The following is a 27,555-nucleotide window of genomic DNA, read 5'->3' as shown; positions in this document are numbered from 1 at the left end:
TGCTCCAGGAATTGGTTTTAGATCCTTGATCAAATATAAGTTGGCTGTAGATGTTTGGGTTGCTTTCTGGTGTTTCAATTCTGTTCCATTGGTCTATCCCTCTGTTTCTGTACCTGTACCATGCTGTTTTAATTACAACTGCCCTGTAGTATGTCCTGAAATCTGGTATTGTGATGCCTCCGTCTTTGTTTTTGTTGTACAAGATTGCTTTAGCTATCTGAGGTCTCTTTTGCCTCCATCTGAATTTCAGCATCATTTTTTCTAGATTTGAAAAGAATGTCTTTAGTATCCTGATTGGAATTGCATTGAATCTATAAATTGCTTTTGGGAGAATGGACATTTTGATGATGTTGATTCTTCCAATCCATGAGCATGGAAGATTTTTCCATTTTTTGGTATCCTATCTTTCTTTAAGATTTTGTAATTTTCATCGTAGAGATCTTTAACGTCCTTGGTTAAGTTTATTCCAAGGTATTTGATTGTTTTTCTAGCTATTGTGAATGGGAATGAATTAGCAGTTCTTTCTAAGCCGTGGCATTGCTTGTGTATACAAAGGTTGTTGATTTTTGGGCATTGACTTTATATCCTGCTACTTTGCCAAACTCCTCTATGAGTTCCAATACTCTCTTAGTAGAGTTCTCTACCTTGTGATGCCGACACACCCGGTTCTAGTCCCGGGTGGGGTTCTGGATTCTGTCTTGTTGCCCCTCTTCCAGGCCAGCTCTCTGCTATGGCCCAGGACGGCAGTGGAGGATGGCCCAAGTCCATGGGCCCTGCACCCCATTGGAAACCCCATGGGAAACCAGGAGAAGCACCTGGCTCCTGGCTTTGGATCAGTGTGGTGTGCCAGCCACAGCGAGCCGGCTGCCACTTCCATTGGAGGGTGAACCAATGGCAAAGGAAGACTTTTTCTCGGTCTCTCTCTCCCACTTTCCACTCTGCCTGTCAAAAAAAAAACACAATAAATTGATAAGGTGAAATTTGTTCATCTGCTCTTTTTAAAGATGTCATTATAGCCCTACTAAGTAAAGCATTCTAACCTGACTTTGATTTTTAAGTGCTTTTTAGCAGAAGCTAACTCTCTTCAAAAATTAATACTTGCTGCAAGAATAAGAGTCTTCAAGATTTGAATTCTTTCACTGTTTCAAACCTATTATATTTATTAAAACAAAATTGTGGCTTATATATACAATTATGAAATTGTAGACTATAAGTCGTAGGCTATAAAATCTATAAAATTATAGATTGTAGGATAAATTTGCATAGTTTCTTACATTATGTCCTGATTATTTATGCTCTATTTCCTGATGGGGAAAATAATGATTCAAAGCAGTTATTTGCCATGGAAAGGTCTCTGGAATTTAAGCTAAATGTCTCCTATGTCAGATAACCGTAATCAGATGATAAAATCGGTGTGTATCTGTATTCCATAAATTTGGTATGTTGTATTATCACTTCTTTTGATTCCAGAGATGTTTTTATTTCCTTTTTGATTTCTTCTATGAACCACTGTTCGTTCATGAACATGTTGTTCATTCTCCATGTGTTTGCACGTGATGCAGAGATTCTTGAGTTGTTGATTTCTAGCTTCATTTCATTGTGGTCCAAGAAGACGCAAGGTATGATGTTGATTTTTTTTTCATTTGCTGAGACTTGTGTTTTGGCCTAGGATGTTGTCAATCCTAGAGAAAGTCTCATGTACCAGAGAGAAAAATGTGTGCTCTGTGGCTTTGTGGTGTAAGGTTCGGCAGGTCTCTGCTAGGTCTGTTAGTTAAGTCTAAAGTGTTAATTACCTCTGCATTTGCTTGTTGATTTTCTGTCTTGTTGATGCGCCCATTGCTGAAAGCAGGTTATTGAAGTCCTGCATTACTACTGTATTTGAGTCTTTCTGTCACTTTAAATACATTAACATTTCTTTTAAATAGCCAGGTACCCTGCAATTATGTGCGTATACAAGTTCAATATCCCATCTTTCTGTTGAATTGGCCCTTTAATCATTATATGGTGCCCTTCTTTGTCTCTTTTAATTGTTTTTGTGCTAAAGTCTATTTGGTCTGATATTAGGATGGCCACCCCAACTCTGTTTCTGTTTCTATTAGCATGGATTATATTTTTCCACCCCTTCACATTCAGTCTGCTTGCATCTTTGTTGGTAAGGTGTTGTTCTTGTAGGCAGCAAATAGATGGGTTTCCTTTTTTAATCCATCCAGCCAATCTATGTCTTTTAACTGGGGAGTTGAGACCATTCACATTCAGTGTGACTATTGTTAAGTACTGACATTTCCCTGACAGGTTTCCATAGATAGTTGTATTTTATTTTATTTTTTATTTATTTCTTTATTTGACATGTAGAGTCATAGACAGTGAGAGAGAGAGAGAGAGAGAGAGAGAGAGAGAGAGAGAGAGAGAGAGAGAGAGGGGTGTCTTCCTTCCATTGGTTCACCCCCAAATGGCCGCCATGGCTGGTGCTGCGCCGATCCAAAGCCAAGAGCCAGGTGCTTCCTCCTGGTTTCCTATGCGGGTACAGGGGACCAAGCAGTTGGGTCATCCTCCACTGCCCTCCTGGGCCACAGCAGAGAGCTGGACTGGAAGAGGAGCAACCGGGACTAGAACCTAGCGCCCCTATGGGATGCTGGCACCGCAGGCACAGGATTAGCCAAGTGAGCCACGGCACCGGCCCCCATAAATAGTTTTGTTTATGTATTTTGGATTTCAGTTTTACTTTACCTGGTTCATTTTCTGTGTTCATCTACTTTTGCAGTGATGTTCCCATTTCTGTATTTCTCTGTGTAGGACATCCTTGAACATCTTTTGTAGGGTCGGGTAAGTAGTTATGAATTCTTTCAATTTCTGTTTGTTGTGGTAAATCCTCATTTCTCCTTCATTCAAATATTTTTCAAAAAAATTTTTTTCTTTCAATTTTTTTCTGACAGGCAGAGTGGACAGTGAGAGAGAGCGAGACAGAGAGAAAGGTCTTCCTTTGTCGTTGGTTCACCCTCCAATGGCCGCCATGGCTGGCACGCTGTTGCTGGTGCACCACATTGATCCAATGGCAGGAGCCAGGTACTTTTCCTGGTCTCCCATGGGGTGTAAGGCCCAGGTACATGGGCCATCCTCCACTGCACTCCCTGGCCACAGCAGAGAGCTGGCCTGGAAGAGGGACAACCGGGACAGAATCCGGCATCCCGACCGGGACTAGAATCCGTTGTGTTGGCGCCGCAAGGCAGAGGATTAGCCTAGTGAGCCACAGCGCCGGCCCCATTTCTCCTTCATTCATAAGTAAGAGTTTTACAGGATATACTAACCTGGGTTGACAATATTTTTTCTCTTAGGACTTGGAGTAGGTCTCTCCATTCTCTCCTTGCCTGAAGGGTTTGTGATGAGAAGTCCCAAGTGAGTCTGATTGGCTTTTCTCTGAATGTTATCTGTCTTCTCTCTTGCATGTATTTTAAGATCTTTTCTTTATGTTACTGAGGAGAGCTTAACTACAATTGTGTGGTGAAGATCTTTTTTTTTTAAAACTTGAAAATTGTTCTTAAAATTTTTTAGTATTTCAATTACATATTTCATGGGGTATAGTGTTATAGTTTGATACAGGAATTAAATGTGTGATGATCAAAAAGGTTAGCATTTTCACCTCTAAACCTTTTTTAAAAATTTGATTGGTTCATCATAATTATATTTATTTGTGGTATTTCAAAAATATATACAATGTCCATTGATCAAAGCAGAGTAATTAACATATTGTTATGTTCTACAATTGGTCTTAATTTTGTCACCTCTTTTGATCAAAATATTTTGATGCCAACCTTCCTTCCACATCCCCAAACAACAGGCACTCAATGAGTTGAAATAAAGGAAAGACTACCTCAGTATAAAGGATTACATCGCTATATAAAGATAGTTCCAGGAGTTTGAGGTTATAAAATCCCCTCAGACAACTCATTACAGTATATTTGTTTTTTTAACGTGTATTTAGTAGATATAAAATTCCAAAGTACAGAATAATTGTGTGTTGATTACAGAGCTCAAGCAATAGTATTAAGTAGAACAAAAATATTAAAAGGGATAAAGTATTAAAGTGTACATCAACAGTGATGACAAGGGCTGATTAATTCACTGTTTCTCATAGTGTCCATTTCACTTCAACAGGTTTCCTTTTAGGTGCTTAGATAACTGTCGCCGCTCAGGGAGAACATATGATATCTGTCCCTTTGCAAATGACCGCATTTCATTGCTTTTGCTGCTGTATAGTATTCTATAGAGTACATGTCCCATAATTCCTCTATGCAGTCTACTGTTGTTGGGCATTTGAGTTGATTCCAGATCTTAGCTATTGTGAATCGAGCTGCAATAAACATTAAGGTGCAGACCGCTTTTTTGTTTCCCAATTTCATTTCCTTTGGGTGAATTCCAAGGAGTGGGATAGCTGGGCTGTATGGTAGCGTTATATTCAGGTTTGTGAGGAATCCCCAGACTGACTTCCATAGTGGCTTGACCAGTTTGCATTCCCAGGAAACAATGGGTTAGGGCCCTTTTTCCCCACATCCTCACCAGCATCTGTTGTTGGTAGATTTCTGAAGGTGAGCCATTCTCACTGGTGTGACGTGAAACCTCATTGTGGTTTTGAATTACATCTCACTGATGGCTAGTGATCCTGAACATTTTTTCATGTGTCTGTTGGCCATTTGGATTTCCTCTTTTGAAAAATGTCTGTGGAGGTCTTTGGCCCATCTCTGAAGTGGGTTGTTTGTTTTGATGTGGTGGAGTTTCTTGATCTCTTTGTAGATTCTGGTTATTAACCTTTTATCTGTTTTATTGGTTGCATATATTTTTTCCCATTCTGTCAGTTGCCTCTTCACTTTCCTGACTGTTTTTTTTTTTTTTTTTGCAGTACAGAAACTTCTCAATTTGATACAATCTCAAATGTTAATTTTGGCTTTGACCGCTTGTGCTTCCGGGGTCTTTTCCAAGAAGTCTTTGCTGGTACTAATATCTTGCAGGGTTTCTCCAGTGTTCTCTAATAATTTGATGGTGTCGGGTCCTAGATTTAGGTCTTTAATCCATGTTGAGTGGATTTTTGTGTAACGTGTAAGGTAGGGGTCTTGCTTCATGCTTCTGCATGTGGAAATCCAATTTTCCCTAGAATATTTATTGAATAGACTCTCCTTACTGCAGGGATTGATTTTGGATCCTTGATCAACTATAAGTTGGCTGTAGATGTTTGGATTGATTTCTGGTTTTGACTATTCTGTTCCATTGGTCTATCCCTCTGTGGGGAATCGCAGGCTGGCCACCTGTGGGAACTTCCTCACTTTGCTGTTTGCCTTGCCTGTTGTAATAACTTGTGCAAAACAAGTTAAGGAAGTGCTGGCTGCTGAGCAAAACAAGTCAAGGAAGTGCTAACCACAGGATGTCCTGAAGACACAAACAACCCCGATGGGAGCAAGATGAACTTTCAACCTGAGGCACTATGTGCCCTTCAACTTGATTGGACTGTGCCTGCATGGACTGCATGTGAACAGACTAGCCATTGTCTGGGAGCATCCTGCTAGGGGAACCTAGGGTATATAATGGGGATAGGATTGTGTAGGAAGAGGAGGGCTTGGCTTCTTTTCTTTTGCCTTGCATCTGGATGAATAAAGTTCCATGAGAACCAAGTAAGCAGTGATCGTGTCTTTACTACGCTGGACTCTCGCGGGCGAGCGTCCGGCATCCCTCTGTTTCTGTACCAAAACCATGCTGTTTTGATTACAACTGCCCTGTAGTAGGTCCTGAAATCTGGGATTGTGATGCCTCCGGCTTTGTTTTTGCTGTACAAGATTGCTTTAGCTATTCGAGGTCTCTTGTGCCTCCATGTATATTTCAGCACCATTTTTTCCAGATCTGAGAAGAAGGTCTTCGGTATCTTGATTGGGATTGCATTGAATCTCTTAATTGCTTTTGGGAGAATGGGCATTTTGTTGTTATTGATTCTTCCAATCCATGAGCATGGAAGATTTTTCCATTTTCGGTCTCTTCTTCTATTTCTTTCTTTAAGATTTTGTAATTCTCATCGTAGAGATCCTTGACGTCCTTGGTTAAGTTTATTCCAAGGTATTTGATTGTTCTTGTAACTGTTGTGAATGGGATTGATCTTAGAAGTTCTTTCTCAGCCATGGCATTGCCTGTGTATACAAAGCTGTTGATTTTTGTGCATTGACTTTATATCCTGCTGCTTTGCCGAAACTTTGCTGCAGTTTTTCTAGATCCTTGATATGCATTGAAAGCTCATTTATTTGGTGCCTTTCCAATTTCTTGATGTAGGCACTTATTGCTATAAACTTTCCTCTTATCACTGCTTTTGCTGTATCCCATAAGTTTGATACGTTGTGATGCGGTCCTCATTTACTTCCAGAAAGTTTTTGATTTCTCTTTTGATTTCTTCTAGGACCCAGTGTTCATTCAGGAGCATGTTGTTCAATCTCCATGTGTTTGCATATGTTCTAGGGATTCCTGAGTTGCTAATTTCCAACTTGATTCCACTATGGTCTGAGAAGCTGCATCATATGATTCTAATTCTTTTGAATATGTGGAGACTTGTTTTATGGCCTAGTATGTGGTCAATCCTAGAGAAAGTCGCATGTACTGCTGAGAAGAATGTATATTCTTTGTGTGTAGGATGAAAAATTCTGTAGATATCTGTTGGATCCATTTGGGCAATGGTGTCCTTTGAATCTACTGTTTCCTTGTTGATCTTCTGCCCTGTTGATCTGTCTATTTCTGAGAGTGGAGTATTGAAGTCCCCCAGTACTATTGTATTGGGGTCTAAGTCTCCCTTTAAGTCCCTTTACATATCTTTTAAATAAACCGGGGACCTATATTTAGGTGCATATTCATTAATAATCGTTATATCTTCCTGTTGAATTGATCCCTTAATCATTATATAGTGCCCTTCTTTGTCTCTCTTAACAGTTTTTGTGGTAAAGTTTATGTTGTCCAATATTATATGGCTATGCCCGCTCTGTTTTCATTTTATATCTTTTTCCAGCCTTTCACTTTCAGTCCGCATGCATTGTTGTTGGAAAGATGTGTTCCTTGTGAGCAGCAAATACATGGTTTTTGTACCTTGCCCCATTCAGCCAATCTGTGCCTTTTAACTGGAGAGTTGAGGCCATTAACGTTCAATGTGACTATTGATAGGAGTAATTTTGCCCTGCCATTTTCCCAAAGATATTTTCTAGCATATGCTTTGAACTTCCTGTGATCTTTTGCTGTGAGGTTTCCTTCCGTTACCTTCTTTCATACTGATGACCGTGTTTTGGTGTTTCTCTGTGTAACACATCTTTCAGCATCTTTTGCAGGGCTGGATGAGAAGAGACAAATTCTTTCAATTTCTGTTTGCTATGAAAGGTCTTTATTTCACCTTCATTCACAAATGGGAGCTTTGCAGTATATAATAATCTGGGCTAGTAGTTTTTCTCTGTTAGTACCTGGGCTATGTCTCGCCATTCCCTTCACAAAGGCACAGGTATTGTCCCATCTGCCCACCTCTATAGTTCCAACACCTGGCTTGGCCCTTGGCATGTACTGAGGCTCTGAGTTCTATCTGATAGAAAACTCCACAACATTAGGCACTACTGGAAGGCCAAGGGAAGTACATCACTTTCCTTGAGAGGAGGAGTGTCAAGGAGAGCTTCCAGGATAAAGACACAAGAGAAGTACTTGTTGATGTGGCAGTGGAGAAGCTGAGGGTCAAGAAGAAGCTGGGACAGTACTCTAAGTGGAGGAGAGTGTGTAAGTGCTGGGGAAGAGGGTGATGGCAGCAGATGATGGCTCAACTAGCTGAGTGTCTGTCATGCACCTGTGAAACTTGGATTTCATTTCCACCTCCTGGCTTCAGCCCCACTCAGCCCTGGCCTTTGTGGGCATTTCAGAAAGAAACTAATCGATGGGCGCACTCTACCAGTCTCTCTCTCTCTCTCTCTCTCTCTCTCTCTCTCTCTCTGTCTTATGCTCTCAAATAAATAAATAATCTTGGGCCGGTGCAGCAGCTCACTAGGCCAATCTTCCGCTTGCGGCGCCGGCACAGCGGGTTCCAGTCCTGGTCGGGTCACCGGATTCTGTCCTGGTTACCCCCCTTCCAGTCCAGCTCTCTGCTGTGGCCCAGGAATGCAGTGGAGGATGGCCCAAGTCCTTGAGCCCTTCACCCCATGGGAGAACAGGATAAGTACGTTGCACCTGCCATCGGATCAGCGCGCTGCGCCGGCTCCAGCGCACCGGCCATGGCAGCCATTGGAGGGTGAATCAATGACAAAGGAAGACCTTTCTCTCTGTCTCTCTCTCACTGTCCACTCTGCCTGTCAAAAACAAAAACAAAAACAAACAAAAAAAAAAACAAAAACAAATAAATAATCTTGAAAATTTATTTTGGTGCAAAACCATTTAAAAACCATCATCAGTTTTTTCCATAATATTTGCTTTAATGAACTTTTTGAAGATGCCTTACATTTGCCTAAAGCAGCCTATGCAGACCAAGACAGGAGCTATTTTGGCTTATTGATGAATTGACCCCTTTATCATTATGAAATGACACTTTCTCCCTACTACTATTCTTCATAACCGTATCAGCAGTGGGACCAGCATTGTGGTGCAATTGGTCGGGCTGCTGCCTACAATGCTGGCATCCTATATGGGTGCTAGTTTTGAGGCCCAGCTGTTCCACTTCTGCTCCTGGCTTCTGTCTAGGCCAACCATAGCTGTTGTGGCCACTGGAGAGTAAGCCAGCAGAAAGATCTATCTTCCCCTCTCTCCACAACTCTCCTTTTCAAATAAATAATGTTTTAAACAAATCAGACCAGTACTTGGGATATCCCTAGTGTTACTTAAAGTCTATTTGGATGTTCATATAGCAACCCAAGCTTTCTTATGATTAAAGTTAGCATGGCCTATCTTTCTCTGCCCTTTTATTTGTGTCTGTGTCTAAGGTAGGTGTCATGTAGGCAGTATATCATTTCGTGTTGCCTTTTCATCCGTTTCAACAAAAGCTACATTTTGGAGTATTTAGATCATTTACATATCATGCTATAATTGATACAGTTGTGCTTAAATCTACCAATACCAAAAATACCAAAAGCTGCAATATATGTGTATGTGTATGTGTATGTTCATATATATGAATATATATGGGGCCCTGCACCCACATGGGAAACCTGGAAGAAGCTCCTGGCTGTTGGCTTCAGATCGACCCGGCTCCAGCTGTTGGGGACATCTGGAGGTGAACCAGTGAATGGAAGAACTTTCTCTCTCTCTCTCTCTCTCTCTCTCTCTCTCTCTCTCTCTCTCTCTCTCTGTAACTCCACTTCTAAAATAAATACATTTTTAAAAAGAAAAACTTTCGTTAAAATTAAAAACATAAAACTGTACAGATCATAGAAACCCTCAAGAACCCCTTGGGAACCTCGGCATGAGCACCTTGCTTCTACCCTATTTTCTTTCACAACAGCGGTAAGTTCCTCCATCACTGTAAGACAGAAGTTTGAACTTCAGAATATCTAATGAAACCACCTACCCAATCCGTGGCTATGAGAACACCAGGACCAGAAGATATACTATGGCTAATAAGTACACGAAAGATGATGAACACTCTGGGCTCTCAAGGAAATGTAAATTAACTGCACTGAGATTCCATTACACACACATTCTACTCTGCAAAGGCTATAGCAGCACATCATCCAAGTTTACAGGAGGATATGAAGTTAATGAAACTGTCACTCATTGTTAGTTGAAATAAAAAAGTGGTACAGCCACTTATTGGTATGCCAGTTTTCCCCTAAAGGTAAACATTCACTTACTATACAACCCAGCAACGCCAGTCCTAGGTAATTACTAGGTCAAAAAAGCATGTCTACACAAAGACTTTTACCGAAATGTTTGTAACAGCTTTGCTCATAACAGGTGAAAAATGAAGAGCCTAATTGCTCACCCCTCGCTAAACCCATTATCAATGGCACATGCACATGAGATAACTTAATGCAGGAGTGCTCCAAGGACACATGCAAGATAGCTGGATGAATCCATGTGGTAACCTGGAACAGTGAAAAGAGCTACACACCAAGGGTCAATACCACTTGAATCCACTTCCATGAAGCTTTTGAAAAGACAAAGTAACAACAGAAAGAAGTTCAGGACTCCCAAGGCCTGGAGTAGGGCACGGCATGAATGGCCAAAAACAGACATTCATTCTGTGGGGGCAGTATTTGATCTAGAAGTTTAACTTCTCTGCCCTATTTTAGAGTGCCTGGGTTCAATCCCTGACCCTAACTCTACCTTCCTGCCAATGCATGCCTTTGGAGGCAGTGGTGATGGCTCAAGTACATAGGTCCACACCACTTATGACATGGATTGAGTTCCTAGCTCCTGGCCTCAGGCTCAGCTAGGGACAGTTGGGAGCATGTGCAGAGTAAACCAGTGTGTCGGAGCTCATTTTATCTCTGTGCCTCTTGAACTAACAAATGAATGAATAATACATATTTTGAAAAGGAATGGTTGTAGGGTGACATATATTGCTGTAGTGGCAGAGCCATGATATATCTGACAAAACTCAGAAAGAACAGAAAGTTGTGGATTTTGTGTTTTTTAACCTTATTATGGTCTCCCTGATCGGCGGCAACTAACTGAGCACCAAAGGGGAAACCCGTTGAAGTGAAATGGACACTATGAGAAACGCTGACTTGATCAGCCCTTGCCCTTACTGCGGATGAACAACTTGATACGTTATCCCACTTAGTATATTTTATGTTTGTTCTACTTTAGGTTGAATACTGTAATCAATACACAGTTATTCTTAAGTGTTGAAACTTAACTGAAAAGTGATTGCTGCTAAATATAAGAGTGGGAATAATAGAGGAAAGAGATGTGCAATTTGGGACATGCTCAAGCTGACTTGCCCCAAATGGTAGAGTTAGAAACATATCAGGGGATTCCAATTCAAGGTGGCATGTACCCATGCCATCTCACTAGTCTGAGTGATCGATTTCTGTTCACAATTGATCATAATGATAGGACTAAGAGCCAAAGGGATGACATAAGCAAGACTAGTGTCTGCAAATACTAACCGATAGAATAAGAAGGGAGAGAACGATCCACCATGGGAAGCGAGATACACAGCAGACTCAAGAATGGCGGATGTCCTAAACAGCGCTCTGGCCTCAGAATCAGCCCTTAAAGCATGTGGATCCAGCTGAAAAGCACATGAGAGTATATCAGGCATGGGAAGCCAAGACACACTGGGGGAAAAAATGACCTAAATGAAAGTTCTCCACAGGTGAGATCCCAGTGGAAAGAAAAGGTCATCAAAGAAGGAGGTACCTTTCTCTGAAGGGAGGATAGAACTTCCACTTTGACTATGACCTTGTCTAAATAGGATCAGAGTCGGTGAACTCAAAAGGCTTCCATAGCCTTGGCAACTCATGACAAGAGCCTAGTGTGATTATTGATGTCGTATACAAGAGTGTCAAGTTGTGAGCCGGCGCCGTGGCTCAATAGGCTAATCCTCCACCTTGCGGCGCCGGCACACCGGGTTCTAGTCCCTGTTGGGGCGCTGGATTCTGTCCCGGTTGCCCCTCTTCCAGGCCAGCTCTCTGCTATGGCCAGGGAGTGCAGTGGAGGATGGCCCAGGTGCTTGGGCCCTGCACCCCATGGGAGACCAGGAAAAGCACCTGGCTCCTGGCTCCTGCCATCGGATCAGCGCGGTGCGCCTGCTGCAGCGGCGGCCATTGGAGGGTGAACCAACGGCAAAGGAAGACCTTTCTCTCTCTGTCTCTCTCTCTCACTGTCCACTCTGCCTGTCAAAAAAAAATAAAACAAAATAAAAAAAAAAAAGAGTGTCAAGTTGTTAAGTCAACAGGAGGAGTCACTGTGCACTTACTCCTCATGTAGGATCTCTGTCTTAATGTGCTGTACAGTGTGATTTAATGCTATAACTAGTACTCAAATGATATTTTCCACTTCATGTTTCTATGTGGGTGCAAACTGTGGAAATCTAGACTTAATATTTGCTAAACTGATCTTCTGTATATAAAGAGAATTGAAAATGAATCGATGACAATGGAAGGGGGGAGGGAGCGGGAAAGGGGAGGGTTGCAGTAGGAGGGAAGTTATGGGAGGAAAGCCATTGTACTCCATAAGCTGTACTTTGGGAATTTTTATTCATTAAATAAAAGTTAAAAAAAATTCTGGTCCATTCTTGAGGGGCACTTGATATTTAAGAAAGAAATCTGCATGCTTCGATTAAATATTTAATATTTAACAGTACTTAAAAAATTGTATTACCTGGCTATAATAATAAACAGAAGAGTAAAAAGAAATAGTAACTTGCTTTTCGGACCAAGAATGCCTAAAACCAACTTACATCAACCAAGTAATACAGAATCATTGGAAGCTTTTTCCCTGGGAATGGACTCAGACAAGCTCTCCTCTTTTCACTAGTTGCCTCTGACATTGCACTGAAGTGGTGCACTCTTGGAAACACGCTTTAAGGACCGACATTTAAGGAACAATATTTGAGAGTCACACTTTCGGATGAAAGGTAACTCCACATAATCCAAACCCAGCTAAATCAATTTACTGGATGCAATAGCAATAACTGAAATTCACAGAATTACTATGTAGCAACAAACACAATAGGAAAATAAAACTAAACGACAAAACACAGAATAGGAACTACATATCTAAAGAATGAACCAAAAAAGGTCTAATCTATGTAATATATGTAAACATCTATCAGTGAAAACGGTACGTTAAGAAAAGACTAGGAAGACCTAACAGAAAAATAGATCGAGCATATGCAGAAAGCAATACTAAAAATGGTCCAAAGGCCACTGAATGTTCAGTGGACTGTTAAGGCACCTTCAGCAGGTTACTGCAAACTGCAGATCATAACTTGCTAGCGGGAACTCAGACACATGAGGTAAAGAGGGGAGCACGAAGTGGGACGGACAGAAAAGTGAGCACCCTCCATCTTTTGAGAGGTGTGGGACAAAACAGAAAGCAGCCGCTTCAAATCAGACCTCAAACCTCGACATTCACTTCCCCAGTCACCCGGCACAACTCCACGTGACCCCACTGTGACGGAGAGGGCTTTGATTGGCTGAGTCACTCGCTATGGCATACGCACACAACGGGCGTGCAAACTGTCCAATCAGCAGGCACGCTAGTTGCACCAATAGGTACTCCGACTCCGCGGGATCCCTTTGAGAAGACGCCATAGTTGCGCATGGGTTTGGCTGATAGACGTTGAACAGCGCTTAGCGCTTCAAACTCTCCTTTCTGGTGCCCTTCCTCTGCGCGGGGCGGAGCAAAGGAGAAGCTTGGGATCCCTTGGAAGCCGGAAAGTGGTGAGTACACGAGGCTGGGCCTCTCATGGGGATGAGTGAGTAACCGGTGGCAACACACTGGAAATGACTAACGTGAGCCACAGGGCTCCCCGTGCTCAGTTTCATAAGTTTCAGAGCCTAGTTTTGTGCTGGGGCAGCAGCTACCTGGATCCCGCTCCATCCATGGCGTGTAGAATGGGCCAACACCGAGGACCCTAGTCATCCCAAACCCCTTCCTGCAAGCAGCGGCGTTGGCTCAGTATGAGCAGCTTTGTACCATCAGCCCGTGTCTACAGCGAGGCCACGGTGGTCACTAAGGAAAACCAGGACTGCAAGCGGGGATTGACGCAGAGAAAACCTGCTGTCTGTGGGGCCGTCAGTCACTCCTGTCCTGGTAGTGGTTATCGGAATCCCCTGAGTTTCCTGTCCCGAGTCCCTGCAGAATAGCCTTCCTAAGGGTCCAGTCCTTTTTCTCTGCCTGTTGACACAGAGCCACAGACAGAGTAAGTTGGAAACAAAACTTTTATTTTAGCTGCAAGTTATGGTCCTCTACATGGAGGAGGCCTGAAACTTCGCAGGACCTAATGTGGAGTCAGAAAGGATCAGCAGGAGACACCAAGCCAGTTAGCCTTTTTTAGGGACACTGCTGAGTTTCCTCAGGTATTCTTAAGGGAAAGAGCCGATGGGCCCTTAAAGAACCTCCTTTTTCTTTCTGATAATGGAAATTAAATTTTCACAAGAAATTCAGATGGGTGTCATCCCGTAGCCATCTTCTTTCATTTCTTTAACAGAGTCATGCTGCTGTTTGATTTCTCTGAGCCCATCCGTTTTGGAATTAGTTCCATGCTTTGTGCATGATTGTTTGATTTCGTAGGATTAACCTGAGTAGAAAGGATGATAGGGAAAATTCGTGAAGTCATTGTTTTCTGCTATCTTCTAGTAGGAATAGGTGCACCCATGGATTGACCACCCTGGTAGCTCAGTGAGTTTGGGTCAGTTCAAATGACTTCCTATTCCTGTCCACCTTTGCACCCAGAGGTGACCCATTCCTGTTTTTTTTTTTCCATTTGGTTGTACTTTATAATAAACATTGCCATTTCTACCAAAGAGTAATTTTGCAAATTTTGAAGAAGTTGCTAGGAATTATTGTTATTATACTGGAAAGAGTTTTCCCCCTTTTTTACACACATGTGTGTCTCAGGCTGTGCTTTACCTAGTTCACTGATTCAAGTGTTTAGGGGTCTTGGCTTCTTTCAAGTTTATTTTTGAAGGGGTTGGTAGTGCCATTCTTGCTCATGACAATGCATTGTGATTTTTTTTAATGTTCTGAGGAAAATCAGGTTGTAGGTTGTAAATAAATTTAAATTCAGTAGGAAGTGTTGTCAGTATAGAGAATAATATCCAGGTATATTATTCTTGTGAATTACCAATACTTGGAGTGGTCTAATGTATCCTTTCCATATAATTTAAGTAGCTTCACTCTATGATAAAACATTGCTAAATACTCCTCACCACTACTTTTGTATTTATGGAGTGCTATTTAATTACACTTTTTGTCATTAATGTGTCTGTAAATTCACTTGTAATTCTGTAAGCTTTTGCCTTATGCAATTTCTTCCCTGTGTAGGTGCATACATATAAGCATTTTTCTAGGTTGGAGAACTTTCTCCTTTATTTTTATCTAATTTCAATAATGTTTATACTTATACCGTTATAATTTCTAATGCATGATTTGTGAAAATCAGTGTCACCAATCCATTTCTTTGAGCTGCTGTTAGAATGGTTTTTCCTCTTCACCTTTATTTTAACCTAATTGATTCTTTTTATTATTTAAAATATGTAATTCTTTGTCTCAAAGCAGCAAATATTGAATATATTTGTTGGTTAAAGATGGAGCTAGTAAATACATCCAGAATGCAGAATGGCAAAATCAAGCTAATTTTGGTGTGTATTATACACATGTTTTATCAAAATAAAATTTGATACGTAATCTCCCAGCGGGTTTCTCTAGAATACACTGTTGTTAAACAGTGCCACCATGTTGTACAATAGGTCACTTTATTGATTTTTTTAAAGATTTTTATCAATTCATTTGAGAGGTAGAGTTACAGACAGTGAGAGGGCGAGACAGAGAAAGGTCTTCCTTCTGTTGGTTCATTCCCCAGATGGCCACACGGCCGGAACTGTGCCGATCTGAAGCCGGGAGCCTCTTCCTGGTGTCCCATGTGGGTGCAGGAGCCCAAACACTTGGGCCATCTTCTACTGCTTTCCCAGGCCATAGCAGAGAGCTGCATTGGAAGAGGGGCAGCCAGGACTAGAACCGGCACCATATGGGATGCCGAGCTGTAGGTGGAGGATTCACTCACCTCGCCTCGGCGCCCACCCCTGTAGGTCACCTTAATTTACTCTGATATAAATGAAATTTACCACCCTTTTGATAACATGGCCTCAAATCTGACTCCTCTGTGTGTCTTTATTCTTTTTGTGTTTTTGGACAGGCAGAGTTAGACAGTGAAAGAGAGAGAGAGAGAGAGAGCGTGCGAGAGAGAGAGAGAAATGTCTTCCTTTTCTGTTAGTTTACCCCCAAATGGCCGCTACAGCTGGTGTGTTGCAGCCCTTGTGCTGCGCCAGTCAGAAGCCAGGAGCCAGGTGCTTTCTCCTGGTCTGCCATGTGGGTGCAGGGCTGAAGGACTTGGGCCATCCTCCACCGCCTTCCCGGGCCACAGCAGAGAGCTGGACTGGAAGAAGAGCAACTGGTACTAGAACCCGGCGCCCATATGGGATGCTGGTGCCGCAGGCAGAGGCTTAGACTAGTGAGCTGCGGCACTGGCCTTTATTCTTAAAACATATGTTTTTTGGACACAGTAGTGTGTGAAGTCTCATTCCTCATGTATTGCATCAGTCTCTATCTTTTAATTGGTTATCTAGTCTTAATACTCCTTTATGTGTTCTGGACATCGATATCTTGTCAATAAATGTGTTGCAAGTCATTTTCTAGTTTTAGAATTTCATTTCCATTGTCTTTATAGTAACCTAGTTTAAAGTTGTTTAAGTTCAATTTGTCTAAATTTGAAATACAAATTTCCCATGAAATACAAATTTCATATACATATATTTAGGAACACAGTGATATTTTCCAACCTGCCCCCGTTGCGCCCTTGAACCCATAATCCCATGCTCCCACACTTCCAACATTTTCCCTTCTCTATCACCTTTTCTCATTCTTAGTTTTTAAAAGGATCTGTGTTCAGATTACTTCAGACTCTTAAGATTAAGCATTCAAAAAGAGTAGGAAACAATAGTAAAAACAATGATACAAAACACTTTTCTTCAACAATAGAAACTAAAGCTATAAACGATCGTCAAATAGCAAAACGTCGATTTCAATCGTGTGTGTTTTAATATTAGGTACTCTGTTAGTTACCATAGATCAAGGAAAACATACTTTTGTTCTTCGTGTATCTAGCTTTTTTTTCACTAAGTGTAATGGTCTACTTGCATCCATTTAATCGCTAGAGACAGGGTTTCATTTTTTTTAATCATTGAGTAGTATTCCATAGTATTTCTCTACCTGTCCTCAGTTGATGAACATTTGACTTGAATGTATGTCTTTGGTATTGTGAATTGGGCTGCAATAAACATTAGAGTACAATCACTCCTTCATATGCTGAAGCTGTTTTGTTTGGGCAAATTCCCAGGTATTGGATCATTTGATCTATTTTCATACTTCTTTTTTTCTAAAGATTTATTTATTTGAAAGAGAGAGAAAGAGAGAGAGAGAGAGAGAGAGAGAGAGAGAGAGAGAGAGAGAGAGAGAGGACTTCCATGCACTGGTTCACTCTCCAGTTGGCCGCAGCAGGACTAGAACAGGTGCCCATGTAGGATGACAGTGCTTCAGGCCAGGACTTTAAACCACTGTGCCACAGCGCCGGTCCCTATTTTCATACTTCTGCTGTATCTCCATATTGTCTTCACAGTTGCTGCACCAGTTTACATTTCCACTCACAGTGGATTAAGGTAATTTCCCCCCCATGTCTTTGCCAGCATTTCTTATTTGTTGATTTATATATGAGAGCTGTTCTCATTGGTGTTAGGCAAAACCTCCTTGTGGTTTTGATTTGTATTTCTTGAAGGCTAGTGATCCTGGTCAGTTTTTCAAGTGTCTGATAGCCATTTGGATTTGCTCTTCAGAAAAATGCCTGTTTAATCCTTTGTCCATTTCATAACTAGGTTGTTTGTTTTGTGGTTGTTGACTTTCTTGAGGTCTTAATAGATTCTGGATAGTAATCCTTTATCATTTATGTGGTTGCAAATATTTTCTCCCATTCTGTTGGTTTCCGCTTCACTTTGCTAAGTATTTCTCTTGCAGTCCAGATGCATCGTTTTTTGCAATCCCATTTGTGAATTTGGGCTTTGATTGGCTGTGCTTTTGGGTTATTTTCCAAGAAGTCATTGCCTATGCCAATGTTTGTCTTTCAGAGTTTCCCCACTGTTCTCTATTAATTCAGTGGTATCAGTTCATAGATTCTGGACCTTGGTGCAATTTGTGTGGGTTTTTGTGTAAGGTGTAAGGTAGGGGTCTTGTTTCATACTTCTGCATGTGAAGATCACATTTTCCTAGCACCGTTTGTTGAAGAGATGGTCCTTGATCTAGGGACTGATTTCAGTTTCTGTCTCTCTCTCTCTCTTACTGTCCACTCTGCCTGTCAAAAAAAAAAAAAAGATAATTGGTGAAGCCTGGGCTGTGGTATAATAGGTTAGACCTCTGGCTGTGGTGCCTGAATCCCATGTTGGCACCAATTTGTGTCGTGGCTGCTCCTCTTCTGATCCAGCTGTCTGCTTATGGCCTGGGAAGGCAGTGGCAGAAAGCCCAACTGATCTGTGTCTGTATCAGTTAAGCTACAGCCATTGTAGCCATTAACCAGGGAAGCAGTGGAAGAATGACCTTTCTCACTGCTTCTTACTCTCTCTGTGTGTAACTCCACCTCTCAAATAAATAAATAAATAAAATCATAAAAATATAAGTTGTGCCATTGTAATCCATAAGATGTACTTTGGAAATTTATATTCATTAAAAAAAGTTAAAAAAATAAGTTGTTTGTAGATGTGTGGATTGATTGATTGTCCCACTGCCCACACGTCTATTTTGTGTTTTTTGCTTGTATGCCATTACCAGTCTGTTTTGATCTTAAGTGCCCTGTGGAAGCCTTGAAATCTGATTTTATGATGCGTCTGGCTTTGTTTTTGTATATAAGATTGCTTTAGCTATCTGAGGTCTTATGTTTCCATTTTAATTTTAGAGTCATTTTTTCTTCTAGGTCTGAGAAGAATGCCACTGGTATTTTGATTGAGATCACACTAAGACTCTTAAGTTGCTTTGGGTATTCTGAAAACTTTGATGATATTACCTCCTCTAATCCGCGATGAACAGAGACGATTTTTCCATTTTTTGGTGTATGTCTTCTATTTAATAGTTTGTAATTTTATTGTAGGAGTATTTGACATTCTTGGTTACATTTATTCCAAGGCATTCAATTGTTTCTGTATCTTATATCAGATGTTTCCTTAACAAGGAGATAAAGATGTTTTCCTACATTTCCTTTTACTAATTCTAAGGTTTTACTTTTCAGGCGTTAATTTGGTAATCTACCTATAATGGCTTACTTCTAGAAGTGTTGTGCAGAGGGGAAGTTTTATAAGGAAAATTCCGGAATGTAACAGATGGCAGGTTTTAAAGGATTCGTAGAATTATGCCAACTGTCTAAGCAATGAAAGGATGTATCAGGAAGGGAGAGCAGCAAAAGTGGTAGTGAGAGGTCTTGCATCTGCTGCTTCACTCCCCAGCTGGCTGCAACGGCCAAAGGAAGCCTGGAGCCAGGAGCCAGGAGCTTCTTCCAGGACTCCCACCTTGGGTGCAGGGACCCAAGGTCCTGGCTGTCTTCTACTGCTATATATAGAGTGAGAGAGAGGAGGGCGGGGCTGGGAAGATGGTCTAGGCAGGATCAGAAACAAGATATTGGGATGAACAATACCAAGTGGATAAGGAGAGGAGAATAGGAGTGCTGTAATATGATCCACAATTAGCCCAGGGCAAGACAGATGTGGTAGAAGCACTGGAACTAGAACAGGAGAGGCAGTTTAGTTCGGTTCCAGAAGACACCATCTTTCCAGTTCGAAACTGTTGAAACATTGGATAGGAGCCTGCCTACACAAACATGTTGAAAGTGCTGTCTAGTACCTGACACATAAAGGCTGACATGGATGGACATTTGTCATTTACAGAATTCTTCGTACAGATGATTGTGATTACCCCATTTCTATTAGTAGTGTTTTTAATTGCAACTCAAGTAATCATTGTGTAAGGATAGGTGATACCGTAAGGGATGTTGAATCCTGTGATTTTCATCTAATGACATCAAGTGTTGTGCTTTAGAACATAGCTATTCAGTATGAATTAGAGAAAACTGGGAAACATCCATGCAGAATTATTCACATTTTGCTTAGAGTTCCTTTCACAGTACAACGCAGACATGTATGTATAGTCACAACAGAGATTGTGTGCACTGTCTTGCCTGAAATATTTTATATCTGTCCTTCATGAAAGTTTCTCAGCTTGTGATTTAAATCCTAGGGCAAATGGAACAAGCCTCTCATCACCTAACATGAAAATAACCACAGTAAATTAACACTAGCTTATATGTTTTACTCATCATGCGAGGGAGTGTCAGTCTCGTATTGTAGAGAAGGAAGGCAACAAAAGGATTGATTGATTGATTGATTTGAAAGTTTGAGTTAGAGCCATAGAGATAGATAGGGAGAGGGAGAGAAAGAGAGAGAATCTACCATCCACTGTCTCACTTCTCTGATAGATGCATCAGCCGGTGGCTGGTACCAGGCCAAAACCAGGAGCAGCCAGTAGCTTCTTCCTAGTCTCCCATGAGGGTAGTTGGGTCACAGGCACTTGGGCCAACTTCTACTACTTTTCCCCAGGCCATTATCCGGGAGCTGAATTGGAACTAGAGAATCTGGGACATGAACCGCTGCCCATATGGGATCCAGTGGTGAAAGGGGTGGCTTCACCACAGTGCTAGCCCCAGGTTTTCAATTCTGATTTGGCATGATTGCATGAACACAGATACTTTGGGGTCACAAATGTCTGAATTTCCATTGCCAATATATGAGTGTTAAGGAAAGCTAATGCAAAAAAAAAAAACTTTACTGATTCAAATAAACTGTTTTCTGTAAGAGTTATTGATATTCTCAATTACATTCACAATACATATAGATATAATATTTTCTCTGAAGAGTGGTGCATATTTTATTTTTATTTTCCTCACATAGGGAAGAAATTATGCTAATTTATCGGCAAGATTATCTTCATATAAAGACCACTGATCATGGTTTCAGTACTTTTTTGGTTCATTTAGATCCATCTTAAAATCCTGAAACATGTTGAGTGTATTTTGAGCTTGCTGACCTGGGTGGGGCCCATCTACTTTTTGGAAACTCTATTTGTAAATTATGAGGTTTACTTAGGTCTTTTATGAGGAACACAGTTTGTATTGTTCAAAATTTACAGCAAGTTTTATTAGAGAAGATATGGAATAACAAAGAATATGAAAGAATATGTAGTTGTACTACCCACTTCTTTATTTGTCTTTTTTTCCCCTTTGGTGTCTTGTCTATACATTCATTCAGTGTCCCCATTTGTTTAGCTGGCTAGTCTCTCTATTTCTCCATTTTATCCCTGTGCCCATTGTCTCTCCCTTCATCATTCCCTCCATTGTCATAGTATAAATTCCTCCTATCTTGTTTTACACTCAAAATGCCCATCCATCCATTCATCTAGACATCCATTTCCTACTTCTCTCTAATTAGGAAACATGGGTAATTAAACACCAAACAAGGATGGCACTACAAAGGGACAAGAATAGGTGAATTCAGATAAAAGAGATGCAAAATTCCCAAATCCACAGATAGTCAAAAAACACTTGGAACAGCATATGATAAGCAATTGTTTTACTGTCAATAAATGTGTAACATTATAAATAAACCTTTAAAAGTACAAGGTAAAATGAAAATAATCACTTCAATGAATGCTAAGACTTAACTTGATAAAATGTGAAGGAGGTACCTTTCTCTGAAGGGAGGAGAGAACATCTACTTTGACCATGGCCTTGTCTAAATATGATCAGAGTCGGTGAACTCAGGGGGCTTCCATAGCCTTGGCAGCTCATGACAAGAGCCTAGGGTGATTACTGATGCCATAAACAAGAGTATCAAGTTGTTAAGTCAACAAGAGGAATCACTGTGCACTTACTCCTCATGTAGGATCTCTGTCCTTAGTGTGCTGTGCATTGAGATTTAATGCTATAACTAGTACTCAAACAGTATTTTTCACTTTATGTTTCTGTGTGGGAGCAAACTGTTGAAATCTTTACTTAATGTATGCTAAACTGATCTTCTGTATATAAGAGGATCGAGGGTGAATCCTGATGTGAATGGAAGGGGAGAGGGAGTGGGAAAGGGGAGGGTTGCGGGTGGGAGGGACTTTATGGGTGGGAAGCCATTGTAATCCATAAGCTGTACTTTGGAAATTTATATTCATTAAATAAAAGTTAAAAAAATAAAAATGAAAAAAGATTTATATATTAACTTACTGCAAAAGCAGAGATGGAGACGGACAGGTTCTCTGGTTTACTCCCCCAGTGGTCACAGTAGATAGGGCTGGTCCAAGCAGGAGCCGGGATCGATCCAGAAACTCTATCCAGATTTCTCACATAGGTAGCAGGGGTAAAAGTACTTGGACCCTACTACATTGCTTTCCCAGGTATATGAGCAGGGAGCTGGATTAGAAGCAGGGGATCTGGGACTCAAGCTGTATTCCATTATGGGATGCTGACATTGTGTGTGGTGATTTAAACTTCCCGACCACGTCCCTGGTCCTGCTTTGAACATATCTCTTTAAACTTGCTACATATTTGTAATGGAAGGAAATGTTTTAATTTGATAAAGCATGTAGCCTCAAAATGGAAAGCTTGTCCCATCTGTGATGGTAAAATAATCAGCAGCTTTCCCATGTATAAAAGCATGTAACAGAAGGAAGCCCATTCTCCACACTGCAGTCAGGCATTGAATTAGCAATATAAATTAAAGAGGGAATACAAGAGATAAAGGAGGAGACAGAGAAGATAGAGATCACATATCTTGATAGTCCAAGATACTCCATTATCAAATATAGGAACTAACAGTTCCTTCAGAATACAAGACATCCTACAAATGGGTAAGCAAAAACATGATAAGAAATGCATTGTATGTGTGTGTATATGCAATATAAAAATAAGCATAAAGCCATAAATCGTATGTATGTTGTATATAAAATAAGGTACAAATGTGTAATGTTGAGAAAAGATGATGATAGAAGGGTAATTGGAAAGGTGTATCTGTCTGTGAGTTTGAAAATTCACTATTGAACATTGATTAGTTTTCCTTCAAGTTAAACTATAAATTCAATACCTTATGGCACACATTGAGGAAAATTTGTAATATGCCATATGGTGGGCCAATTATAAAGACCACATTAAAGGAAATTCACAGAATTATCCTTAGGAAAATTATAAATAAACATATTGTACCACCATCAACACATGCTACATTCAGCATATTAAAAGTATAAAGCTTCCTTGGGGAAAATCTCAATGAAATAGATTCAGGGTTCAGAAACACATGACATCTTGTAATACCTGACTGCAAAAATTGTGTGGGTTTGTTTTATGAAATCACAAGTCATCCCAGCACAAAGCACACATGTTTCCTATCTGCTTTTACAATAATAATGTATCACTTGGAGATTTAATGAGTAAAGTAGCCCGGAACTGGAGGCCAAAATTGAAAAGATGTCCTGAATCACCCTGACCCTCCCCTTGGCCCTGTGGTACACAGGCAGGAAAGTGACTCAGACATGCACCATCATGCTGAATGTCAGGAACTTGCTTTCATGAAATCTGTCGGGCAGGTTCCCGACTGGGAAAGCCATGGTGACTTCCCAGGTCCGAGTGACAGGTATCCCATGGCAGAGAAGAAAACAGTGACTGAACCTCGTTGCACATGGTGATACTACGACCATGATCAAAATGTGCTTCTGCATCATAAAGAAGAGAGGTTACAGGCCCGATTCCACAGCCATTTGGATCCAGAAAGAGATGGGAATGATGAAGCTAGGTGCCTTAGTAATAATTTTTTAAAAAAAAGGTAGGTGTCCCTTATCATTTTTCTTTCAGCGGTGACCTTTGAATGCTGAGTCAGAGTAATTACGTTGGGCAGAGCAGTGGAAATAGGCACAGTGAAAATAAGTCCAAATATGTTCTCCCGGAGATTGCCCATTGTGTCGGGACAGTAATTTTAAAGGGAAGAGCAGAGTAAACAGAAGTTGAGGAAGATGAGCAAGATGTAGCTTGGGAGACTGTTATTTGCAGGAGTTTCTAGAGGTATTGATATCACTGCATGTGAGCCTTCTGGCAATCTGGACACTTAAGACACTAATCCATAACTGGTGAGAAATGAAAATTGTCATTAGCTCAGCGTCAGCAAGTTGCTCTTATTCATAGCCTCCACTGCCAAGAACCACATTGAACTAGTTGTCTCAAAATGTCTTCTCCTGTTTATCTGGACAACAAGTAAAAGAAGGCTATTTTGGGACCAGCGGTGTAGTGCAGCAGGTGAAAGCCCCAACCTGCAGCCTTGGCATCGCGTATGTGTCCAGGTGCAGTCTCAGCTGCCCACATCCATTCCAGCTCTCTGCTGTTGCATGTGGGAAAGTAGTGGAGGATGGCCCAAATCCTTGGGCATCTGAACTCATGTAAGAGACCCAGAAGAGGCCCCTGGCTTTGGTTCAGCTCAACTTTGGGCGTTATGGCTATTTGGGGCATGAACTGGCAGATGAAAAACTTCCCTCCTCTCTCTCTCTCTCTCTCTCTCTCTCTCTCTCTCTCATTCTCTCTCTCTTTCCCTCTCTCTCTCATTCTCTCTCTCTTTCCCTCCCTATCTTTTCAATAAATAAATCTTTAAAGAAAAGAAGGCTTTTTAGGAAATATTCCAAAATTCATAGTGGCATCTTTTTCATGATATGAGAAAGAATGCGATTATATCTTACTTAACTAGTATGTTCATAAGAACAACTTTTTTTATTCTCAAAAAGCACATATATATGTATACCACTGAATTTTTCTATGCTGTGTTCTAGGTTTATTCAGCAGCGAACAAGCAAGCAGTAAGAAACAATCATGAGACACATAATTTTCTAATGTTTAGGGAAATAAATGTGACCAATAATACTTTATATTAGTTGAGTAACGCTTAGTACCATAAAACAAATTGTAAATTCTTTCATACAACATGTTGGAAGTTTTACTGTGGTTGATCACTCACTAGATCATATTTGAGGGTACTGACAGTTCCCCAATACTGATTTTTTATAGTTGGAACGATGCTATATGTCTTTGCTAGTTTCAGTCTTCTAAGTGCTTTTCCATAGTTTATTTATTTTTAAGGTATGCCATTTTCTGAACTTTCATTGCATTTGTTTATACGGCTGGCCAACAGAGAAGAATGCAGGTGAATGTGCATACAGAAGCACACACATTTTTTCATTGCTAGTTTATTCCTCATGTCCCAGCAACAGCTGGGCCTGGATGAAAACTGGCTATTTAGGTCAATGCTCCATCTCTTAGGTGGGTGTTTGTTTCCTTGTTGTAGAGTTTCTTGATCTCTTTGTAGAATCTGGTTATTAATCTTTTATCAGTTGCATAATTTGCAAATATTATTCCCATTGGGTCGGTTGCCTCTTCACTTTCCTTACTTTTCCTTTTCAAGTAGGGAAACTTGCCAATTTGATGTAATCCCAATTGTTAATTTTGGCTTTGACTGCCTGTGCCTCTGGGGTCTTTTCCAGGAAGCCTTTGCCTATGCCTACATCTTGCATGGTACCTTGGATGTTCTCTAATAATTTGATGATGTCGGATCATAGGCTTAGATCTTTCATCCATATTGAGTGGATTTTTGTGTAAGGTGTAAGGTAGAGGTCTTGCTTCATGATTCTTGTTTTCCAGCACCATTTATTGAATAGACTGTCCTTGTTCCAGGAATTGGTTTTAGATCCTTGATCAAATATAAGTCGGCGGTAGATGTTTGGGTTGATTTCTGGTATTTCTATTCTGTCCATGGCCTGTCCATCTGTTTCTGTAGCAGTACCATGCTGTTTTGATTATAACTGCCCTGTAGTATGTCCTGAAATCTGGTATTGTGATGTCTCCGGCTCTGTTTTTGTTGTACAGTATTGCTTTTGCTATTTGAGGTCTCCTGTGCCTCCATATGAATTTCCACATCATTTTTCCGAGATCTGAGAAGAATGTCTTTGGTATTTTGATTGGTATCGCATTGAATCTACAAATTGCATGTGGGAGAAAGGACATTTTGATGATATTGATTCTTCCAACCCATGAGCATGGAAGATTTTTCCATTTTTTCGATATCCTCTTCTATTTCTTTCTTTAAGATTTTGTAATTCTCATCCTAGAGATCCTTGGCAGCCTTGGTTAAGTTTATTCTAAGGAGTTTGATTGTTCTTGTAGATGTTGTGAATGGAATTGATCTCGAAGTTCTTTCTCAGCCGTGGCATTGAATGTGTATACGAAGGTTGTTGATTTTTTGTGCATTGATTTTAATTCTGCTACATTTCAAAACTCTTCTCTGAGTTCCAGCGGTCTCTGAGTAGAGTCCTCAGCATCCCCTAAATAAAGAAGCATATCATCTGCAAAGAGGGGTAGTTCATCTTCTTCCTTCCATATTTGTATCTCTGATTTCCTTTTCTAGCCTAATGGCTCTGGCTAAAACTTCCAGTAGTATATTGAATAGCAGTGGGGAGAAGGCATTCCTGCCTGGTACCGGTTCTCACAGGAAATGCTTCCAACGTTTCCCCATTCAATAGATGCTCTCCGTGGGTTTTTTGATAAACTGCCTTGATTGTGTTGAGGAATGTTCCTTCTATCGCCAATTTGCTTGAAGTTTTCATCATGAAAGGGTGTTGTCATTTATCAAATGCTTACTCTGCCTCTATTGAGATATTCATATGGTTTTTATTCTGCAGTTTGTTTAGGTGGTGTATCACATTGATTGTTTTGCGAATGGTGAACCATCCTGCCTACGAGGCATAAATCCCACTTGGTCTGAGTGGGTGATCTTTCTGATGTGTTGTTGCATTCTATTGGCCAGAATTTTATTGAGGATTCTTGTGTCTATATTCATCAGGGAAACTTGTCTGTAATTCTCTTTCTCTGCTGCATCTTTTTCAGGTTTAGGAATCAAGATGATGCTGGCTTCACAGAAGGAATTTGTGAGGACTCTCTCTCCTTCAGTTGTTCTGAATAGTTTGAGAAGAATTGGAGTAGTTCTTCTGTAAATGTCTGATAAAATTCAGCAATGAATCCATCCGGTCCTGGGCTTTTTTCTTTGTTGGGAGGGGCTTTATTACTGATTCAATTTCTGTCTCAGTTATGGGTCTGTTTAGGTTTTCTGTGTCTTCATGGTTCAATTTAGGTAGGATGCAGGTGACCAGGAATCAATCCATTTCTGATAGATTTCCCAATTTGCTGGCATACAAGTCCTGTAGTAATTTCTGATGATTCTCTTTTATTTCTGTGGTGTCTGTTGTTAACATTTCCTTTTCACCTCTGATTATATTGATTTGACTCTTCTCTCTTCTTTTTTTAGTTATTTGGGCTGCTGGTGTATCAATTTTGTTTATTTTTTCAAAAAGCCATTTCTCGGGGGCCAGTGCCGTGGCTTACTTTGTTAATCCTCTGCCTGTGGTGCCGGCATCACATAGGGGCACCAGGTTCTAGTCCTGGTTGCTCCTCTTCCAGTCCAGCTCTCTGCTTTTGCCCGGGGAGGCAGTGGAGGATGGCACAAATGCTCGGGCACCTGCATTGCATGGGAGACCAGGAAGAAGTACCTGGCTCCTGGCTTCGGATTGGCACAGCACTGGCTATAGCTGCCATTTGGGGAGTAAACTAACAGAAGAAAACCTTTCTTTCCCTCTCTCTCTTACTGTCTGTCAAAAAAAAAAAAAAAACAGCTGTTTGTTTTGCTGAGCTTTGCTAATTTTTTTAGATTCAATTCTGTTGATTTCTTCTCTACTTTTAAT

General features: G+C 40.8%; 1 long non-coding RNA gene across 1 annotated transcript in view; it reads left to right on the top strand.

Moving 5' to 3' along the window:
• Nucleotides 1-13,235: 13,235 nt before the first annotated feature.
• Nucleotides 13,236-27,555, top strand: part of LOC149119203 (uncharacterized) — a 33,880-nt gene continuing 19,560 nt past the window's right edge. The window contains exon 1 of the long non-coding RNA XR_016228613.1: nt 13,236-13,376. This is a non-coding gene — a long non-coding RNA (uncharacterized LOC149119203). The remainder of the gene's footprint in view (nt 13,377-27,555) is intronic.

This window comes from Oryctolagus cuniculus, chromosome Y (assembly GCF_051225735.1).
Source record: "Oryctolagus cuniculus isolate XC-2025 breed Fujian yellow rabbit chromosome Y, ASM5122573v1, whole genome shotgun sequence".
NCBI lineage: Eukaryota > Metazoa > Chordata > Mammalia > Lagomorpha > Leporidae > Oryctolagus > Oryctolagus cuniculus.
Note: the sequence above shows the minus strand (reverse complement) of the source record. Positions and strands in the feature narration are given on the sequence as shown.